The sequence below is a fragment of the Dendrobates tinctorius genome, unplaced genomic scaffold (genome assembly GCF_039654945.1).
Source record: "Dendrobates tinctorius isolate UK_male_01 unplaced genomic scaffold, ASM3965494v1 ptg000044l, whole genome shotgun sequence".
NCBI lineage: Eukaryota > Metazoa > Chordata > Amphibia > Anura > Dendrobatidae > Dendrobates > Dendrobates tinctorius.
The window spans coordinates 25058137-25080190 of NW_027361712.1; positions in this window are offsets into that span (position 1 = coordinate 25058137).

Sequence of the window (22054 nt, forward strand, 5' to 3'; positions counted from 1 at the left end):
GCTGACAATTTTGGAAAAGTAGCTAAAAACCAAGGAAACTATCATAATTGTTAAGTTTAAATATGTAGAATGTATGAAAATATGTCTTTTTTCTGTAATATGCTTTATAGTGATGGTTTCTTTGCACAATTGACTAAAGTCAGTGGATTCTGTAAATGTGAATTTGTTCTGCCTCCCTTGTAATTTGCATGAAGTGTTTCTCCCATATTTTAGATCCAAGCAAGCTAAAAGCTTACTATCAAAGATATATATGCTATAGAGATGTCTGAAGAAGACATTGCAGAGCTGTGCAAAATATTGTTCTACTTTTCTGAAATTGTAAAGAAATCATTGAGGGTTTTTCCTACCAAAATGCTAGAAAACACCTATATTGGCGATGGAAAAGGAGGCTATGAGGGGATATGGAGGAGGCCTATGTTTTTTAATTTCATTTCAAGGTGTGCAATGATCTGCAGACAATATTGGAAAAGTAGCTAAAAACCAAGGAAACTATCATAATTGTTAAGTTTAAATATGTAGAATGTATGAAAATGTGTCTTTTTTTTGTAATATGCTTTATAGTAAAGGTTTCTATGCACAATTGACTAAAGTCAGCGGATTCTGTAAATGTAAATATGTTCTGCCTGCCTTGTAATTTGCATGAAGTGTTTCTCCCATATTTTAGGTTCAAGTGAGCTAAAAGCTTACTCTCAAAGATATATATGCTATTGTGATGTGTGAAGTAGACATTGCAGAGCTGTGTAAAATATTCTACTTTTCCTAAATTGTAAACTAACCATTGAGGGTTTTTTCCTACCAAAATGCTAGAAAACACCTATATTGGCGATTAAAAAGGAGGCTATGAGGGGATGTGGAGGAGGCCTATGTTTTTTAATTTCAATTCTAGGTGTACGATAATCTGCTGACAATTTTGGAAAAGTAGCTAAAAACAAGAAGCAATCATAATTGTTAAGTTTAAATATGTAGAATGTATAAAAATGTGTTTTTTTGTATTATGCTTTATACTAAAAGTTGCTGTGCACAATTGCCTAAAGTTAGCGGATTGTGTACAATGTGAATATGTTCTGCCTCCCTTATAATTTGCATGAAGTGTTTCTCCCATGCTTTAGATCCAAGCAAGCTAAACGCTTACTCTCAAAGATAAATATGCTATAGAAATGTCTGAAGAAGACATTGCAGAGCTGTGTAAAATATTGTTCTACTTTTCCGAAATTGTAAAGAAATCATTGAGGGTTTTTCCTACCAAAATGCTAGAAAACACCTATATTGGCGATGGAAAAGGAGGCAATGAGGGGATATCGAGGTAGCCTTTGCTTTTTAATTTCATTTCTAGGTGTGCAATGATCTGCAGACAATTTTGGAAAAGTAGATAAAAACCAAGGAAACTATCATAATTGTTAAGTTTAAATATGTAGAATGTATGAAAATGTGTCTTTTTTTCTGTAATATGCTTTATAGTAAAGGTTTCTATGCACAATTGACTAAAGTCAGCGGATTCTGTAAATGTGAATATGTTCTGCCTGCCTTGTAATTTGCATGAAGTGTTTCTCCCATATTTTAGGTCCAAGTGAGCTAAAAGCTTACTCTCAAAGATATATATGCTATAGAGATATGTGAAGTAGACTTTGCAGAGCTGTGTAAAATATTCTACTTTTCCTAAATTGTAAACTAATCATTGAGGGTTTTTTCCTACCAAAATGCTAGAAAACACCTATATTGGTGATGGAAAAGGAGGCAATGAGGGGATATGGAGGAGGCCTATGTTTTTAATTTCATTTCTAGGTGTGCAATAATCTGCTGACAATTTTGGAAAAGTAGCTAAAAACAAAGGAAGCTATCATAATTGTTAAGTTTAAATATGTAGAATGTATAAAAATGTGTTTTTTTTGTATTATGCTTTATACTAAAAGTTGCTGTGCACAATTGCCTAAAGTTAGCGAATTGTGTACAATATGAATATGTTCTGCCTCCCTTATAATTTGTATGAAGTGTTTCTCCCATGTTTTAGATCCAAGCAAGCTAAAAGCTTACTCTCAAAGATATATATGCTATAGAGATGTCTGAAGAAGACATTGCAGAGCTGTGTAAAATATTGTTCTACTTTTCCAAAATTGTAAAGAAATCATTGAGGGTTTTTCCTACCAAAATGCTAGAAAACACCTATATTGGCGATGGAAAAGGAGGCTATGAGGGGATATGGAGGAGGCCTATGTTTTTTAATTTCATTTCTAGGTGTGCAATGATCTGCAGACAATTTTGGAAAAGTAGCTAAAAACCAAGGAAACTATCATAATTGTTAAGTTTAAATATGTAGAATGTATGAAAATGTGTCTTTTTTTTCTGTAATATGCTTTATAGTAAAGGTTTCTATGCACAATTGACTAAAGTCAGCGGATTCTGTAAATGTGAATATGTTCTGCCTGCTTTGTAATTTGTATGAAGTGTTTCTCCCATATTTTAGGTCCAAGTGAGCTAAAAGCTTACTCTCAAAGATATATGTATGCTATAGAGATGTGTGAAGTAGACCTTGCAGAGCTGTGTAAAATATTCTTCTACTTTTCCTAAATTGTAAACTAATCATTGAGGGTTTTTTCCTACCAAAATGCTAGAAAACACCTATATTGGCGATGGAAAAGGAGGCTATGAGGGGATATGGAGGAGGCCTATGTTTTTAATTTTATTTTTAGGTGTGCAATAATCTGTTTGCTGACAATTTTGGAAAAGTAGCTAAAACCAAGGAAACTATCATAATAGTTAAATATGTAGAATGTATGAAAATGTGTCTTTTTTCTGTAATATTCTTTATAGTAAAGGTTTTTTTGCACAATTGACTATTGCTGCTGGGTTGTTCCCCTACTACGGCCCCCTCCACATCTCCTGGTGTACTGGCTTGTCTCCTGGTAGCACCTTCAACCTCTGAACACTATGCTGACAGACACAGCAAACTTTCTTGCCACATTTCGCATTGATGTGCCATCCTGGATGAGCTGCACTACCTTAGACACTTGTGTGGGTTGTAGAGTCCGTCTCATGCTACCACGAGTGTAAAAGCCCAACCAACATTCAAAACTGACCAAAACATCAGCCAGAAAGCATTGGTACTGAGATGTTGTCTGTGGTCCCCACCTGCAGAAACATTCCTTTATTGACGGTGTATTGATAATTGCCAATACTTTCCATCTGTTGTCTATTACATTTGCAGAACAGCATGTGAAATTATTGTCAAACCTTTTTGCTTCTTAAGTGGACAGTTTGATTTCACAGAACTTTGATTTACTTGGAGTTATATAAAGCTGGTTAAGTGTTCCCTTTATTTTTTTGAGCACTGTATATGGTAGAGAGATGTCTGAAGAAGACATTGCAGAGCTGTGTAAAATATTCTTCTACTTTTTCTAAATTGTAAACAAATCATTGAGGGTTTTTTTCTACCAAAATGCTAGAAAACACTTATATTGGCGATGGAAAAGCAGGCTATGAGGGGATATGGAGGAGGCCTATGTTTTTAATTTCATTTCTAGGTGTGCAATAATCTGCTGACAATTTTGGAAAAGTAGCTAAAAACAAAGGAAGCTATCATAATTGTTAAGTTTAAATATGTAGAATGTATAAAAATGTTTTTTTTGTATTATGCTTTATACTAAAAGTTGCTGTGCACAATTGCCTAAAGTTAGCGGATTGTGTACAATGTGAATATGTTCTGACTCCCTTATAATTTGCATGAAGTGTTTCTCCCATGTTTTAGATCCAAGCAAGCTAAAAGCTTACTCTCAAAAATATATATGCTATAGAGATGTCTGAAGAAGACATTGCAGAGCTGTGTAAAATATTGTTCTACTTTTCTGAAATTGTAAAGAAATCATTAAGGGTTTTTCCTACCAAAATGCTAGAAAACACCTATATTGGCGATGGAAAAGGAGGCTATGAGGGGATATGGAGGAGGCCTATGTTTTTTAATTTCATTTCTAGGTGTGCAATGATCTGCAGACAACTTTGGAAAAGTAGCTAAAAACCAAGGAAACTATCATAATTGTTAAGTTTAAATATGTAGAATGTATGAAAATGTGTCTTTTTTTCTGTAATATGCTTTATAGTAAAGGTTTCTATGCACAATTGACTAAAGTCAGCGGATTCTGTAAATGTAAATATGTTCTGCCTGCCTTGTAATTTGCATGAAGTGTTTCTCCCATATTTTAGGTTCAAGTGAGCTAAAAGCTTACTCTCAAAGATATATATGCTATTGTGATGTGTGAAGTAGACATTGCAGAGCTGTGTAAAATATTCTACTTTTCCTAAATTGTAAACTAACCATTGAGGGTTTTTTCCTACCAAAATGCTAGAAAACACCTATATTGGTGATTAAAAAGGAGGCTATGAGGGGATGTGGAGGAGGCCTATGTTTTTTAATTTCAATTCTAGGTGTACGATAATCTGCTGACAATTTTGGAAAAGTAGCTAAAAACAGGAAGCAATCATAATTGTTAAGTTTAAATATGTAGAATGTATAAAAATGTGTTTTTTTAGTATTATGCTTTATACTAAAAGTTGCTGTGCACAATTGCCTAAAGTTAGCGGATTGTGTACAATGTGAATATGTTCTGCCTCCCTTATAATTTGCATGAAGTGTTTCTCCCATATTTTAGGTCCAAGTGAGCTAAAAACTTACTCTCAAAGATATATATGCTATAGAGATGTCTGAAGAAGACATTGCAGAGCTGTGTAAAATATTGTTCTACTTTTCCGAAATTGTAAAGAAATCATTGAGGGTTTTTCCTACCAAAATGCTAGAAAACACCTATATTGGCGATGGAAAAGGAAGCTATGAGGGGATATGGAGGAGGCCTATGTTTTTTAATTTCATTTCAAGGTGTGCAATGATCTGCTGACAATTTTGGAAAAGTAGCTAAAACCAAGGAAACTATCATAATAGTTAAATATGTAGAATGTATGAAAATGTGTCTTTTTTCTGTAATATTCTTTATAGTAAAGGTTTTTTTGCACAATTGACTATTGCTGCTGGGTTGTTCCCCTACTACGGCCCCCTCCACATCTCCTGGTGTACTGGCTTGTCTCCTGGTAGCACCTCCAACCTCTGAACACTATGCTGACAGACACAGCAAACCTTGCCACAGCTCGCATTGATGTGCCATCCTGGATGAGCTGCACTACCTTAGACACTTGTGTGGGTTGTAGAGTCCGTCTCATGCTACCACGAGTGTGAAAGCACAACCAACATTCAAAACTGACCAAAACATCAGCCAGAAAGCATTTGTACTGAGATGTTGTCTGTGGTCCCCACCTGCAGAAACATTCCTTTATTGACGGTGTATTGATAATTGCCAATAATTTCCATCTGTTGTCTATTCCATTTGCAGAACAGCATGTGAAATTATTGTCAAACCTTTTTGCTTCTTAAGTGGACAGTCTGATTTCACAGAACTTTGATTTACTTGGAGTTATATAAAGCTGGTTAAGTGTTCCCTTTATTTTTTGAGCACTGTAGATGCTAGAGAGATGTCTGAAGAAGACATTGCAGAGCTGTGTAAAATATTCTTCTACTTTTTCTAAATTGTAAACAAATCATTGAGGGTTTTTTCTACCAAAATGCTAGAAAACACCTATATTGGCGAAGGAAAAGCAGGCTATGAGGGGATATGGAGGAGGCCTATGCTTTTAATTTCATTTCTAGGTGTGCAATAATCTGCTGACAATTTTGGAAAAGTAGCTAAAAACAAAGGAAGCTATCATAATTGTTAAGTTTAAATATGTAGAATGTATAAAAATGTGTTTTTTTAGTATTATGCTTTATACTAAAAGTTGCTGTGCACAATTGAGTACAGTTAGCGGATTGTGTACAATGTGAATATGTTCTGCCTCCCTTATAATTTGCATGAAGTGTTTCTCCCATGTTTTAGATCCAAGCAAGCTAAAAGCTTACTCTCAAAGATATATATGCTATAGAGATGTCTGAAGAAGACATTGCAGAGCTGTGTAAAATATTGTTCTACTTTTCCGAAATTGTAAAGAAATCATTGAGGGTTTTTCCTACCAAAATGCTAGAAAACACCTATATTGGCGATGGAAAAGGAGGCTATGAGGGGATATGGAGGAGGCCTATGTTTTTTAATTTCATTTCAAGGTGTGCAATGATCTGCAGACAATTTTGGAAAAGTAGCTAAAAACCAAGGAAACTATCATAATTGTTAAGTTTAAATATGTAGAATGTATGAAAATGTGTCTTTTTTTCTGTAATATGCTTTATAGTAAAGGTTTCTATGCACAATTGACTTAAGTCAGCGGATTCTGTAAATGTAAATATGTTCTGCCTGCCTTGTAATTTGCATGAAGTGTTTCTCCCATATTTTAGGTCCAAGTGAGCTAAAAGCTTACTCTCAAAGATATATATGCTATTGTGATGTGTGAAGTAGACATTGCAGAGCTGTGTAAAATATTCTACTTTTCCTAAATTGTAAACAAATCATTGAGGGTTTTTTCTACCAAAATGCTAGAAAACACCTATATTGGCGATGGAAAAGCAGGCTATGAGGGGATACGGAGGAGGCCTATGTTTTTTAATTTCATTTCTAGGTGTGCAATAATCTGCTGACAATTTTGGAAAAGTAGCTAAAAACAAAGGAAGCTATCATAATTGTTAAGTTTAAATATGTAGAATGTATAAAAATGTGTTTTTTTTGTATTATGCTTTATACTAAAAGTTGCTGTGCACAGTTGCCTAAAGTTAGCGGATTGTGTAAAATGTGAATATGTTCTGCCTCCCTTATAATTTGCATGAAGTGTTTCTCCCATGTTTTAGATCAAAGCAAGCTAAAAGCTTACTCTCCAAGATATATATGCTATAGAGATGTCTGAAGAAGACATTGCAGAGCTGTGTAAAATATTGTTCTACTTTTCCGAAATTGTAAAGAAATCATTGAGGGTTTTTCCTACCAAATTGCTAGAAAACACCTATATTGGCGATGGAAAAGGAGGCTATGAGGGGATATGGAGGAGGCCTATGTTTTTTAATTTCATTTCTAGGTGTGCAATGATCTGCAGACAATTTTGGAAAAGTAGCTAAAAACCAAGGAAACTATCATAATTGTTAAGTTTAAATATGTAGAATGTATGAAAATGTGTCTTTTTAGTATTATGCTTTATACTAAAAGTTGCTGTGCACAATTGCCTAAAGTTAGCGGATTGTGTACAATGTGAATATGTTCTGCCTGCTTTGTAATTTGTATGAAGTGTTTCTCCCATATTTTAGGTCCAAGTGAGCTAAAAGCTTACTCTCAAAGATATATGTATGCTATAGAGATGTGTGAAGTAGACCTTGCAGAGCTGTGTAAAATATTCTTCTACTTTTCCTAAATTGTAAACTAATCATTGAGGGTTTTTTCCTACCAAAATGCTAGAAAACACCTATATTGGCGATGGAAAAGGAGGCTATGAGGGGATATGGAGGAGGCCTATGTTTTTAATTTTATTTTTAGGTGTGCAATAATCTGTTTGCTGACAATTTTGGAAAAGTAGCTAAAACCAAGGAAACTATCATAATAGTTAAATATGTAGAATGTATGAAAATGTGTCTTTTTTCTGTAATATTCTTTATAGTAAAGGTTTTTTGTACAATTGACTATTGCTGCTGGGTTGTTCCCCTACTGTGGCCCCCTCCACATCTCCTGGTGTACTGGCTTCTCTCCTGGTAGCACCTCCAACCTCTGAACACTATGCTGACAGACACAGCAAACTTTCTTGCCACATTTCGCATTGATGTGCCATCCTGGATGAGCTGCACTACCTTAGACACTTGTGTGGGTTGTAGAGTCCGTCTCATGCTACCACGAGTGTGAAAGCCCAACTAACATTCAAAACTGACCAAAACATCAGCCAGAAAGCATTGGTACTGAGATGTTGTCTGTGGTCCCCACATGCAGAAACATTCCTTTATTGACGGTGTATTGATAATTGCCAATAATTTCCATCTGTTGTCTATTCCATTTGCAGAACAGCATGTGAAATTATTGTCAAACCTTTTTGCTTCTTAAGTGGACAGTCTGATTTCACAGAACTTTAATTACTTAGAGTTATATAAAGCTGGTTAAGTGTTCCCTTTATTCTTTTGAGCACTGTATATGGTAGAGAGATGTCTGAAGAAGACATTGCAGAGCTGTGTAAAATATTCTTCTACTTTTTCTAAATTGTAAACAAATCATTGAGGGTTTTTTCTACCAAAATGCTAGAAAACACCTATATTGGCGATGGAAAAGCAGGCTATGAGGGGATATGGAGGAGGCCTATGTTTTTAATTTCATTTCTAGGTGTGCAATAATCTGCTGACAATTTTGGAAAAGTAGCTAAAAACAAAGGAAGCTATCATAATTGTTAAGTTTAAATATGTAGAATGTATAAAAATGTTTTTTTTGTATTATGCTTTATACTAAAAGTTGCTGTGCACAATTGCCTAAAGTTAGCGGATTGTGTACAATGTGAATATGTTCTGCCTCCCTTATAATTTGCATGAAGTGTTTCTCCCATGTTTTAGATCCAAGCAAGCTAAAAGCTTACTCTCAAAGATATATATGCTATAGAGATGTCTGAAGAAGACATTGCAGAGCTGTGTAAAATATTGTTCTACTTTTCCGAAATTGTAAAGAAATCATTGAGGGTTTTTCCTACCAAAATGCTAGAAAACACCTATATTGGCGATGGAAAAGGAGGCTATGAGGGGATATGGAGGAGGCCTATGTTTTTTAATTTCATTTCTAGGTGTGCAATGATCTGCAGACAACTTTGGAAAAGTAGCTAAAAACCAAGGAAACTATCATAATTGTTAAGTTTAAATATGTAGAATGTATGAAAATGTGTCTTTTTTTCTGTAATATGCTTTATAGTAAAGGTTTCTATGCACAATTGACTAAAGTCAGCAGATTCTGTAAATGTAAATATGTTCTGCCTGCCTTGTAATTTGCATGAAGTGTTTCTCCCATATTTTAGGTTCAAGTGAGCTAAAAGCTTACTCTCAAAGATATATATGCTATTGTGATGTGTGAAGTAGACATTGCAGAGCTGTGTAAAATATTCTACTTTTCCTAAATTGTAAACTAACCATTGAGGGTTTTTTCCTACCAAAATGCTAGAAAACACCTATATTGGCGATTAAAAAGGAGGCTATGAGGGGATGTGGAGGAGGCCTATATTTTTTATTTTCAATTCTAGGTGTACGATAATCTGCTGACAATTTTGGAAAAGTAGCTAAAAACAGGAAGCAATCATAATTGTTAAGTTTAAATATGTAGAATGTATAAAAATGTGTTTTTTTTGTATTATGCTTTATACTAAAAGTTGCTGTGCACAATTGCCTAAAGTTAGCGGATTGTGTACAATGTGAATATGTTCTGCCTCCCTTATAATTTGCATGAAGTGTTTCTCCCATGCTTTAGATCCAAGCAAGGTAAACGCTTACTCTCAAAGATATATATGCTATAGAGATGTCTGAAGAAGACATTGCAGAGCTGTGTAAAATATTGTTCTACTTTTCCAAAATTGTAAAGAAATCCTTGAGGGTTTTTCCTACCAAAATGCTAGAAAACACCTATATTGGCGATGGAAAAGGAGGCAATGAGGGGATATGGAGGAGGCCTTTGTTTTTTAATTTCATTTCTAGGTGTGCAATGATCTGCAGAGAATTTTGGAAAAGTAGATAAAAACCAAGGAAACTATCATAATTGTTAAGTTTAAATATGTAGAATGTATGAAAATGTGTCTTTTTTCTGTAATATGCTTTATAGTAAAGGTTTCTATGCACAATTGACTAAAGTCAGCGGATTCTGTAAATGTAAATATGTTCTGCCTGCTTTGTAATTTGTATGAAGTGTTTCTCCCATATTTTAGGTCCAAGTGAGCTAAAAGCTTACTCTCAAAGATATATGTATGCTATAGAGATGTGTGAAGTAGACCTTGCAGAGCTGTGTAAAATATTCTTCTACTTTTCCTAAATTGTAAACTAATCATTGAGGGTTTTTTCCTACCAAAATGCTAGAAAACACCTATATTGGCGATGGAAAAGGAGGCTATGAGGGGATATGGAGGAGGCCTATGTTTTTTAATTTCATTTCAAGGTGTGCAATGATCTGCAGACAATTTTGGAAAAGTAGCTAAAAACCAAGGAAACTATCATAATTGTTAAGTTTAAATATGTAGAATGTATGAAAATGTGTCTTTTTTTCTGTAATATGCTTTATAGTAAAGGTTTCTATGCACAATTGACTAAAGTCAGTGGATTCTGTAAATGTAAATATGTTCTGCCTGCCTTGTAATGTGCATGAAGTGTTTCTCCCATATTTTAGGTTCAAGTGAGCTAAAAGCTTACTCTCAAAGATATATATGCTATTGTGATGTGTGAAGTAGACATTGCAGAGCTGTGTAAAATATTCTACTTTTCCTAAATTGTAAACTAACCATTGAGGGTTTTTTCCTACCAAAATGCTAGAAAACACCTATATTGGCGATTAAAAAGGAGGCTATATGGGGATGTGGAGGAGGCCTATGTTTTTTAATTTCAATTCTAGGTGTACGATAATCTGCTGACAATTTTGGAAAAGTAGCTAAAAACAGGAAGCAATCATAATTGTTAAGTTTAAATATGTAGAATGTATAAAAATGTGTTTTTTTTGTATTATGCTTTATACTATAAGTTGCTGTGCACAATTGCCTAAAGTTAGCGGATTGTGTACAATGTGAATATGTTCTGCCTCCCTTATAATTTGCATGAAGTGTTTCTCCCATGTTTTAGATCCAAGCAAGCTAAAAGCTTACTCTCAAAGATATATATGCTATAGAGATGTCTGAAGAAGACATTGCAGAGCTGTGTAAAATATTGTTCTACTTTTCTGAAATTGTAAAGAAATCATTGAGGGTTTTTCCTACCAAAATGCTAGAAAACACCTATATTGGCGATGGAAAAGGAGGCTATGAGGGGATATGGAGGAGGCCTATGTTTTTTAATTTCATTTCTAGGTGTGCAATGATCTGCAGACAATTTTGGAAAAGTAGCTAAAAACCAAGGAAACTATCATAATTGTTAAGTTTAAATATGTAGAATGTATGAAAATGTGTCTTTTTTTCTGTAATATGCTTTATAGTAAAGGTTTCTATGCACAATTGACTAAAGTCAGCGGATTCTGTAAATGTAAATATGTTCTGCCTGCCTTGCAATTTGCATGAAGTGTTTCTCCCATATTTTAGGTTCAAGTGAGCTAAAAGCTTACTCTCAAAGATATATATGCTTTTGTGATGTGTGAAGTAGACATTGCAGAGCTGTGTAAAATATTCTACTTTTCCTAAATTGTAAACTAACCATTGAGGGTTTTTTCCTACCAAAATGCTAGAAAACACCTATATTGGCGATTAAAAAGGAGGCTATGAGGGGATGTGGAGGAGGCCTATGTTTTTTAATTTCAATTCTAGGTGTACGATAATCTGCTGACAATTTTGGAAAAGTAGCTAAAAACAGGAAGCAATCATAATTGTTAAGTTTAAATATGTAGAATGTATAAAAATGTGTTTTTTTTGTATTATGCTTTATACTCAAAGTTGCTGTGCACAATTGCCTAAAGTTAGCGGATTGTGTACAATGTGAATATGTTCTGCCTCCCTTATAATTTGCATGAAGTGTTTCTCCCATGCTTTAGATCCAAGCAAGCTAAACGCTTACTCTCAAAGATATATATGCTATAGAGATGTCTGAAGAAGACATTGCAGAGCTGTGTAAAATATTGTTCTACTTTTCCGAAATTGTAAAGAAATCATTGAGGGTTTTTCCTACCAAAATGCTAGAAAACACCTATATTGGCGATGGAAAAGGAGGCAATGAGGGGATATGGAGGAGGCCTTTGTTTTTTAATTTCATTTCTAGGTGTGCAATGATCTGCAGACAATTTTGGAAAAGTAGATAAAAACCAAGGAAACTATCATAATTGTTAAGTTTAAATATGTAGAATGTATGAAAATGTGTCTTTTTTTCTGTAATATGCTTTATAGTAAAGGTTTCTATGCACAATTGACTAAAGTCAGCGGATTCTGTAAATGTGAATATGTTCTGCTGCCTTGTAATTTGCATGAAGTGTTTCTCCCATATTTTAGGTCCAAGTGAGCTAAAAGCTTACTCTCAAAGATATATATGCTTTAGAGATATGTGAAGTAGACTTTGCAGAGCTGTGTAAAATATTCTACTTTTACTAAATTGTAAACTAATCATTGAGGGTTTTTTCCTACCAAAATGCTAGAAAACACCTATATTGGTGATGGAAAAGGAGGCAATGAGGGTATATGGAGGAGGCCTATGTTTTTTAATTTCATTTCTAGGTGTGCAATGATCTGCTGACAATTTTGGAAAAGTAGCTAAAAACCAAGGAAACTATCATAATTGTTAAGTTTAAATATGTAGAATGTATGAAAATGTGTCTTTTTTCTGTAATATGCTTTATAGTGATGGTTTCTTTGCACAATTGACTAAAGTCAGCGGATTCTGTAAATGTGAATTTGTTCTGCCTCCCTTGTAATTTGCATGAAGTGTTTCTCCCATATTTTAGATCCAAGCAAGCTAAAATCTTACTCTCAAAGATATATATGCTATAGAGATGTCTGAAGAAGACATTGCAGAGCTGTGTAAAATATTGTTCTACTTTTCCGAAATTGTAAAGAAATTATTGAGGGTTTTTCCTACCAAAATGCTAGAAAACACCTATATTGGCGATGGAAAAGGAGACTATGAGGGGATATGTAGGAGGCCTATGTTTTTTAATTTCATTTCTAGGTGTGCAATGATCTGCAGAGAATTTTGGAAAAGTAGCTAAAAACCAAGGAAACTATCATAATTGTTAAGTTTAAATATGTAGAATGTATGAAAATGTGTCTTTTTTTCTGTAATATGCTTTATAGTAAAGGTTTCTACGCACAATTGACTAAAGTCAGCGGATTCTGTAAATGTGAATATGTTCTGCCTGCTTTGTAATTTGTATGAAGTGTTTCTCCCATATTTTAGGTCCAAGTGAGCTAAAAGCTTACTCTCAAAGATATATGTATGCTATAGAGATGTGTGAAGTAGACCTTGCAGAGCTGTGTAAAATATTCTTCTACTTTTCCTAAATTGTAAACTAATCATTGAGGGTTTTTTCCTACCAAAATGCTAGAAAACACCTATATTGGCGATGGAAAAGGAGGCTATGAGGGGATATGGAGGAGGCCTATGTTTTTAATTTTATTTTTAGGTGTGCAATAATCTGTTTGCTGACAATTTTGGAAAAGTAGCTAAAACCAAGGAAACTATCATAATAGTTAAATATGTAGAATGTATGAAAATGTGTCTTTTTTCTGTAATATTCTTTATAGTAAAGGTTTCTTTGCACAATTGACTATTGCTGCTGGGTTGTTCCCCTTCTACGGCCCCCTCCACATCTCCTGATGTACTGGCTTGTCTCCTGGTAGCACCTCCAACCTCTGAACACTATGCTGACAGACACAGCAAACCTTCTTGCCACAGCTCGCATTGATGTGCCATCCTGGATGAGCTGCACTACCTTAGACACTTGTGTGGGTTGTAGAGTCCGTCTCATGCTACCACGAGTGTGAAAGCCCAACCAACATTCAAAACTGACCAAAACATCAGCCAGAAAGCATTGGTACTGAGATGTTGTCTGTGGTACCCACCTGCAGAAACATTCCTTTATTGACGGTGTATTGATAATTGCCAATACTTTCCATCTGTTGTCTATTCCATTTGTAGAACAGCATGTGAAATTATTGTCAAACCTTTTTGCTTCTTAAGTGGACAGTCTGATTTCACAGAACTTTGATTTACTTGGAGTTATATAAAGCTGGTTAAGTGTTCCCTTTATTTTTTTGAGCACTGTATATGTTAGAGAGATGTCTGAAGAAGACATTTCAGAGCTGTGTAAAATATTCTTCTACTTTTTCTAAATTGTAAACAAATCATTGAGGGTTTTTTTCTACCAAAATGCTAGAAAACACCTATATTGGCGATGGAAAAGCAGGCTATGAGGGGATATGGAGGAGGCCTATGTTTTTAATTTCATTTCTAGGTGTGTAATAATCTGCTGACAATTTTGGAAAAGTAGCTAAAAACCAAGGAAACTATCATAATTGTTAAGTTTAAATATGTAGAATGTATGAAAATGTGTCTTTTTTCTGTAATATGCTTTATAGTGATGGTTTCTTTGCACAATTGACTAAAGTCAGCAGATTCTGTAAATGTGAATTTGTTCTGCCTCCCTTGTAATTTGCATGAAGTGTTTCTCCCATATTTTAGATCCAAGCAAGCTAAAATCTTACTCTCAAAGATATATATGCTATAGAGATGTCTGAAGAAGACATTGCAGAGCTGTGTAAAATATTGTTCTACTTTTCCGAAATTATAAAGAAATTATTGAGGGTTTTTCCTACCAAAATGCTAGAAAACACCTATATTGGCGATGGAAAAGGAGACTATGAGGGGATATGTAGGAGGCCTATGTTTTTTAATTTCATTTCTAGGTGTGCAATGATCTGCAGAGAATTTTGGAAAAGTAGCTAAAAACCAAGGAAACTATCATAATTGTTAAGTTTAAATATGTAGAATGTATGAAAATGTGTCTTTTTTTCTGTAATATGCTTTATAGTAAAGGTTTCTACGCACAATTGACTAAAGTCAGCGGATTCTGTAAATGTGAATATGTTCTGCCTGCTTTGTAATTTGTATGAAGTGTTTCTCCCATATTTTAGGTCCAAGTGAGCTAAAAGCTTACTCTCAAAGATATATGTATGCTATAGAGATGTGTGAAGTAGACCTTGCAGAGCTGTGTAAAATATTCTTCTACTTTTCCTAAATTGTAAACTAATCATTGAGGGTTTTTTCCTACCAAAATGCTAGAAAACACCTATATTGGCGATGGAAAAGGAGGCTATGAGGGGATATGGAGGAGGCCTATGTTTTTAATTTTATTTTTAGGTGTGCAATAATCTGTTTGCTGACAATTTTGGAAAAGTAGCTAAAACCAAGGAAACTATCATAATAGTTAAATATGTAGAATGTATGAAAATGTGTCTTTTTTCTGTAATATTCTTTATAGTAAAGGTTTCTTTGCACAATTGACTATTGCTGCTGGGTTGTTCCCCTACTACGGCCCCCTCCACATCTCCTGATGTACTGGCTTGTCACCTGGTAGCACCTCCAACCTCTGAACACTATGCTGACAGACACAGCAAACCTTCTTGCCACAGCTCGCATTGATGTGCCATCCTGGATGAGCTGCACTACCTTAGACACTTGTGTGGGTTGTAGAGTCCGTCTCATGCTACCACGAGTGTGAAAGCCCAACCAACATTCAAAACTGACCAAAACATCAGCCAGAAAGCATTGGTACTGAGATGTTGTCTGTGGTACCCACCTGCAGAAACATTCCTTTATTGACGGTGTATTGATAATTGCCAATACTTTCCATCTGTTGTCTATTCCATTTGTAGAACAGCATGTGAAATTATTGTCAAACCTTTTTGCTTCTTAAGTGGACAGTCTGATTTCACAGAACTTTGATTTACTTGGAGTTATATAAAGCTGGTTAAGTGTTCCCTTTATTTTTTTGAGCACTGTATATGCTAGAGAGATGTCTGAAGAAGACATTTCAGAGCTGTGTAAAATATTCTTCTACTTTTTCTAAATTGTAAACAAATCATTGAGGGTTTTTTTCTACCAAAATGCTAGAAAACACCTATATTGGCGATGGAAAAGCAGGCTATGAGGGGATATGGAGGAGGCCTATGTTTTTAATTTCATTTCTAGGTGTGTAATAATCTGCTGACAATTTTGGAAAAGTAGCCAAACACAAAGGAAGCTATCATAATTGTTAAGTTTAAATATGTAGAATGTATAAAAATGTTTTTTTGTATTATGCTTTATACTAAAAGTTGCTGTGCACAATTGCCTAAAGTTAGCGGATTGTGTACAATGTGAATATGTTCTGCCTCCCTTATAATTTGCATGAAGTGTTTCTCCCATGTTTTAGATCCAAGCAAGCTAAAAGCTTACTCTCAAAGATATATATGCTATAGAGATGTCTGAAGAAGACATTGCAGAGCTGTGCAAAATATTGTTCTACTTTTCTGAAATTGTAAAGAAATCATTGAGGGTTTTTCCTACCAAAATGCTAGAAAACACCTATATTGGCGATGGAAAAGGAGGCTATGAGTGGATATGGAGGAGGCCTATGTTTTTTAATTTCATTTCAAGGTGTGCAATGATCTGCAGACAATTTTGGAAAAGTAGCTAAAAACCAAGGAAACTATCATAATTGTTAAGTTTAAATATGTAGAATGTATGAAAATGTGTCTTTTTTTTTGTAATATGCTTTATAGTAAAGGTTTCTATGCACAATTGACTAAAGTCAGCGGATTCTGTAAATGTAAATATGTTCTGCCTGCCTTGTAATTTGCATGAAGTGTTTCTCCCATATTTTAGGTTCAAGTGAGCTAAAAGCTTACTCTCAAAGATATATATGCTATTGTGATGTGTGAAGTAGACATTGCAGAGCTGTGTAAAATATTCTACTTTTCCTAAATTGTAAACTAACCATTGAGGGTTTTTTCCTACCAAAATGCTAGAAAACACCTATATTGGCGATTAAAAAGGAGGCTATGAGGGGATGTGGAGAAGGCCTATGTTTTTTAATTTCAATTCTAGGTGTACGATAATCTGCTGACAATTTTGGAAAAGTAGCTAAAAACAGGAAGCAATCATAATTGTTAAGTTTAAATATGTAGAATGTATAAAAATGTGTTTTTTTGTATTATGCTTTATACTAAAAGTTGCTGTGCACAATTGCCTAAAGTTAGCGGATTGTGTACAATGTGAATATGTTCTGCCTCCCTTATAATTTGCATGAAGTGTTTCTCCCATGCTTTAGATCCAAGCAAGCTAAACGCTTACTCTCAAAGATATATATGCTATAGAGATGTCTGAAGAAGACATTGCAGAGCTGTGTAAAATATTGTTCTACTTTTCCGAAATTGTAAAGAAATCATTGAGGGTTTTTCCTACCAAAATGCTAGAAAACACCTATATTGGCGATGGAAAAGGAGGCAATGAGGGGATATGGAGGAGGCCTTTGTTTTTTAATTTCATTTCTAGGTGTGCAATGATCTGCAGCCAATTTTGGAAAAGTAGATAAAAACCAAGGAAACTACCATAATTGTTAAGTTTAAATATGTAGAATGTATGAAAATGTGTCTTTTTTTCTGTAATATGCTTTATAGTAAAGGTTTCTATGCACAATTGACTAAAGTCAGCGGATTCTGTAAATGTGAATATGTTCTGCCTGCCTTGTAATTTGCATGAAGTGTTTCTCCCATATTTTAGGTCCAAGTGAGCTAAAAGCTTACTCTCAAAGATATATATGCTATAGAGATATGTGAAGTAGACTTTGCAGAGCTGTGTAAAATATTCTACTTTTCCTAAATTGTAAACTAATCATTGAGGGTTTTTTCCTACCAAAATGCTAGAAAACACCTATATTGGTGATGGAAAAGGAGGCAATGAGGGGATATGGAGGAGGCCTATGTTTTTAATTTCATTTCTAGGTGTGCAATAATCTGCTGACAATTTTGGAAAAGTAGCTAAAAACAAAGGAAGCTATCATAATTGTTAAGTTTAAATATGTAGAATGTATAAAAATGTGTTTTTTTTGTATTATGCTTTATACTAAAAGTTGCTGTGCACAATTGCCTAAAGTTAGCGAATTGTGTACAATATGAATATGTTCTGCCTCCCTTATAATTTGCATGAAGTGTTTCTCCCATGTTTTAGATCCAAGCAAGCTAAAAGCTTACTCTCAAAGATATATATGCTATAGAGATGTCTGAAGAAGAAATTGCAGAGCTGTGTAAAATATTGTTCTACTTTTCCAAAATTGTAAAGAAATCATTGAGGGTTTTTCCTACCAAAATGCTAGAAAACACCTATATTGGCGATGGAAAAGGAGGCAATGAGGGGATATGGAGGAGGCCTTTGTTTTTTAATTTCATTTCTAGGTGTGCAATGATCTGCAGACAATTTTGGAAAAGTAGATAAAAACCAAGGAAACTATCATAATTGTTAAGTTTAAATATGTAGAATGTATGAAAATGTGTCTTTTTTTCTGTAATATGCTTTATAGTAAAGGTTTCTATGCACAATTGACTAAAGTCAGCGGATTCTGTAAATGTGAATATGTTCTGCTGCCTTGTAATTTGCATGAAGTGTTTCTCCCATATTTTAGGTCCAAGTGAGCTAAAAGCTTACTCTCAAAGATATATATGCTATAGAGATATGTGAAGTAGACTTTGCAGAGCTGTGTAAAATATTCTACTTTTCCTAAATTGTAAACTAATCATTGAGGGTTTTTTCCTACCAAAATGCTAGAAAACACCTATATTGGTGATGGAAAAGGAGGCAATGAGGGTATATGGAGGAGGCCTATGTTTTTTAATTTCATTTCTAGGTGTGCAGTGATCTGCTGACAATTTTGGAAAAGTAGCTAAAAACCAAGGAAACTATCATAATTGTTAAGTTTAAATATGTAGAATGTATGAAAATGTGTCTTTTTTCTGTAATATGCTTTATAGTGATGGTTTCTTTGCACAATTGACTAAAGTCAGCGGATTCTGTAAATGTGAATTTGTTCTGCCTCCCTTGTAATTTGCATGAAGTGTTTCTCCCATATTTTAGATCCAAGCAAGCTAAAAGCTTACTCTCAAAGATATATATGCAATAGAAATGTCTGAAGAAGACATTGCAGAGCTGTGTAAAATATTGTTCTACTTTTCCGAAATTGTAAAGAAATTATTGAGGGTTTTTCCTACCAAAATGCTAGAAAACACCTATATTGGCGATGGAAAAGGAGGCTATGAGGGGATATGGAGGAGGCCTATGTTTTTTAATTTCATTTCTAGGTGTGCAATGATCTGCAGAGAATTTTGGAAAAGTAGCTAAAAACCAAGGAAACTATCATAATTGTTAAGTTTAAATATGTAGAATGTATGAAAATGTGTCTTTTTTTCTGTAATATGCTTTATAGTAAAGGTTTCTACGCACAATTGACTAAAGTCAGCGGATTCTGTAAATGTGAATATGTTCTGCCTGCTTTGTAATTTGTATGAAGTGTTTCTCCCATATTTTAGGTCCAAGTGAGCTAAAAGCTTACTCTCAAAGATATATGTATGCTATAGAGATGTGTGAAGTAGACCTTGCAGAGCTGTGTAAAATATTCTTCTACTTTTCCTAAATTGTAAACTAATCATTGAGAGTTTTTTCCTACCAAAATGCTAGAAAACACCTATATTGGTGATGGAAAAGGAGGCTATGAGGGGATATCGAGGAGGCCTATGTTTTTAATTTTATTTTTAGGTGTGCAATAATCTGTTTGCTGACAATTTTGGAAAAGTAGCTAAAACCAAGGAAACTATCATAATAGTTAAATATGTAGAATGTATGACAATGTGTCTTTTTTCTGTAATATTCTTTATAGTAAAGGTTTCTTTGCACAATTGACTATTGCTGCTGGGTTGTTCCCCTACTACGGCCCCCTCCACATCTCCTGGTGTACTGGCTTGTCTCCTGGTAGCACCTCCAACCTCTGAACACTATGCTGACAGACACAGCAAACATTCTTGCCACAGCTCGCATTGATGTGCCATCCTGGATGAGCTGCACTACCTTAGACACTTGTGTGGGTTGTAGAGTCCGTCTCATGCTACCACGAGTGTGAAAGCCCAACCAACATTCAAAACTGACCAAAACATCAGCCAGAAAGCATTGGTACTGAGATGTTGTCTGTGGTACCCACCTGCAGAAACATTACTTTATTGACGGTGTATTGATAATTGCCAATACTTTCCATCTGTTGTCTATTCCATTTGTAGAACAGCATGTGAAATTATTGTCAAACCTTTTTGCTTCTTAAGTGGACAGTCTGATTTCACAGAACTTTGATTTACTTGGAGTTATATAAAGCTGGTTAAGTGTTCCCTTTATTTTTTTGAGCACTGTATATGCTAGAGAGATGTCTGAAGAAGACATTGCAGAGCTGTGTAAAATATTCTTCTACTTTTTCTAAATTGTAAACAAATCATTGAGGGTTTTTTTCTACCAAAATGCTAGAAAACACCTATATTGGCGATGGAAAAGCAGGCTATGAGGGGATATGGAGGAGGCCTATGTTTTTAATTTCATTTCTAGGTGTGCAATAATCTGCTGACAATTTTGGAAAAGTAGCTAAAAACAAAGGAAGCTATCATAATTGTTAAGTTTAAATATGTAGAATGTATAAAAATGTTTTTTTGTATTATGCTTTATACTAAAAGTTGCTGTGCACAATTGCCTAAAGTTAGCGGATTGTGTACAATGTGAATATGTTCTGCCTCCCTTATAATTTGCATGAAGTGTTTCTCCCATGTTTTAGATCCAAGCAAGCTAAAAGCTTACTCTCAAAGATATATATGCTAGAGAGATGTCTGAAGAAGACATTGCAGAGCTGTGTAAAATATTCTTCTACTTTTTCTAAATTGTAAACAAATCATTGAGGGTTTTTTTCTACCAAAATGCTAGAAAACACCTATATTGGCGATGGAAAAGGAGGCTATGAGGGGATATGGAGGAGGCCTATGTTTTTTAATTTCATTTCTAGGTGTGCAATGATCTGCAGACAATTTTGGAAAAGTAGCTAAAAACCAAGGAAACTATCATAATTGTTAAGTTTAAATATGTAGAATGTATGAAAATGTGTCTTTTTTTTTGTAATATGCTTTATAGTAAAGGTTTCTATGCACAATTGACTAAAGTCAGCGGATTCTGTAAATGTAAATATGTTCTGCCTGCCTTGTAATTTGCATGAAGTGTTTCTCCCATATTTTAGGTTCAAGTGAGCTAAAAGCTTACTCTCAAAGATATATATGCTTTTGTGATGTGTGAAGTAGACATTGCAGAGCTGTGTAAAATATTCTACTTTTCCTAAATTGTAAACTAACCATTGAGGGTTTTTTCCTACCAAAATGCTAGAAAACACCTATATTGGCGATTAAAAAGGAGGCTATGAGGGGATGTGGAGGAGGCCTATGTTTTTTAATTTCAATTCTAGGTGTACGATAATCTGCTGACAATTTTGGAAAAGTAGCTAAAAACAGGAAGCAATCATAATTGTTAAGTTTAAATATGTAGAATGTATAAAAATGTGTTTTTTTGTATTATGCTTTATACTAAAAGTTGCTGTGCACAATTTCCTAAAGTTAGCGGATTGTGTACAATGTGAATATGTTCTGCCTCCCTTATAATTTGCATGAAGTGTTTCTCCCATGCTTTAGATCCAAGCAAGCTAAACGCTTACTCTCAAAGATATATATGCTGTAGAGATGTCTGAAGAAGACATTGCAGAGCTGTGTAAAATATTGTTCTACTTTTCCGAAATTGTAAAGAAATCATTGAGGGTTTTTCCTACCAAAATCCTAGAAAACACCTATATTGGCGATGGAAAAGGAGGCAATGAGGGGATATGGAGGAGGCCTTTGTTTTTTAATTTCATTTCTAGGTGTGCAATGATCTGCAGACAATTTTGGAAAAGTAGATAAAAACCAAGGAAACTATCATAATTGTTAAGTTTAAATATGTAGAATGTATGAAAATGTGTCTTTTTTTCTGTAATATGCTTTATAGTAAAGGTTTCTATGCACAATTGACTAAAGTCAGCGGATTCTGTAAATGTGAATATGTTCTGCCTGCCTTGTAATTTGCATGAAGTGTTTCTCCCATATTTTAGGTCCAAGTGAGCTAAAAGCTTACTCTCAAAGATATATGTATGCTATAGAGATGTGTGAAGTAGACCTTGCAGAGCTGTGTAAAATATTCTTCTACTTTTCCTAAATTGTAAACTAATCATTGAGGGTTTTTTCCTACCAAAATGCTAGAAAACACCTATATTGGCGATGGAAAAGGAGGCTATGAGGGGATATGGAGGAGGCCTATGTTTTTAATTTTATT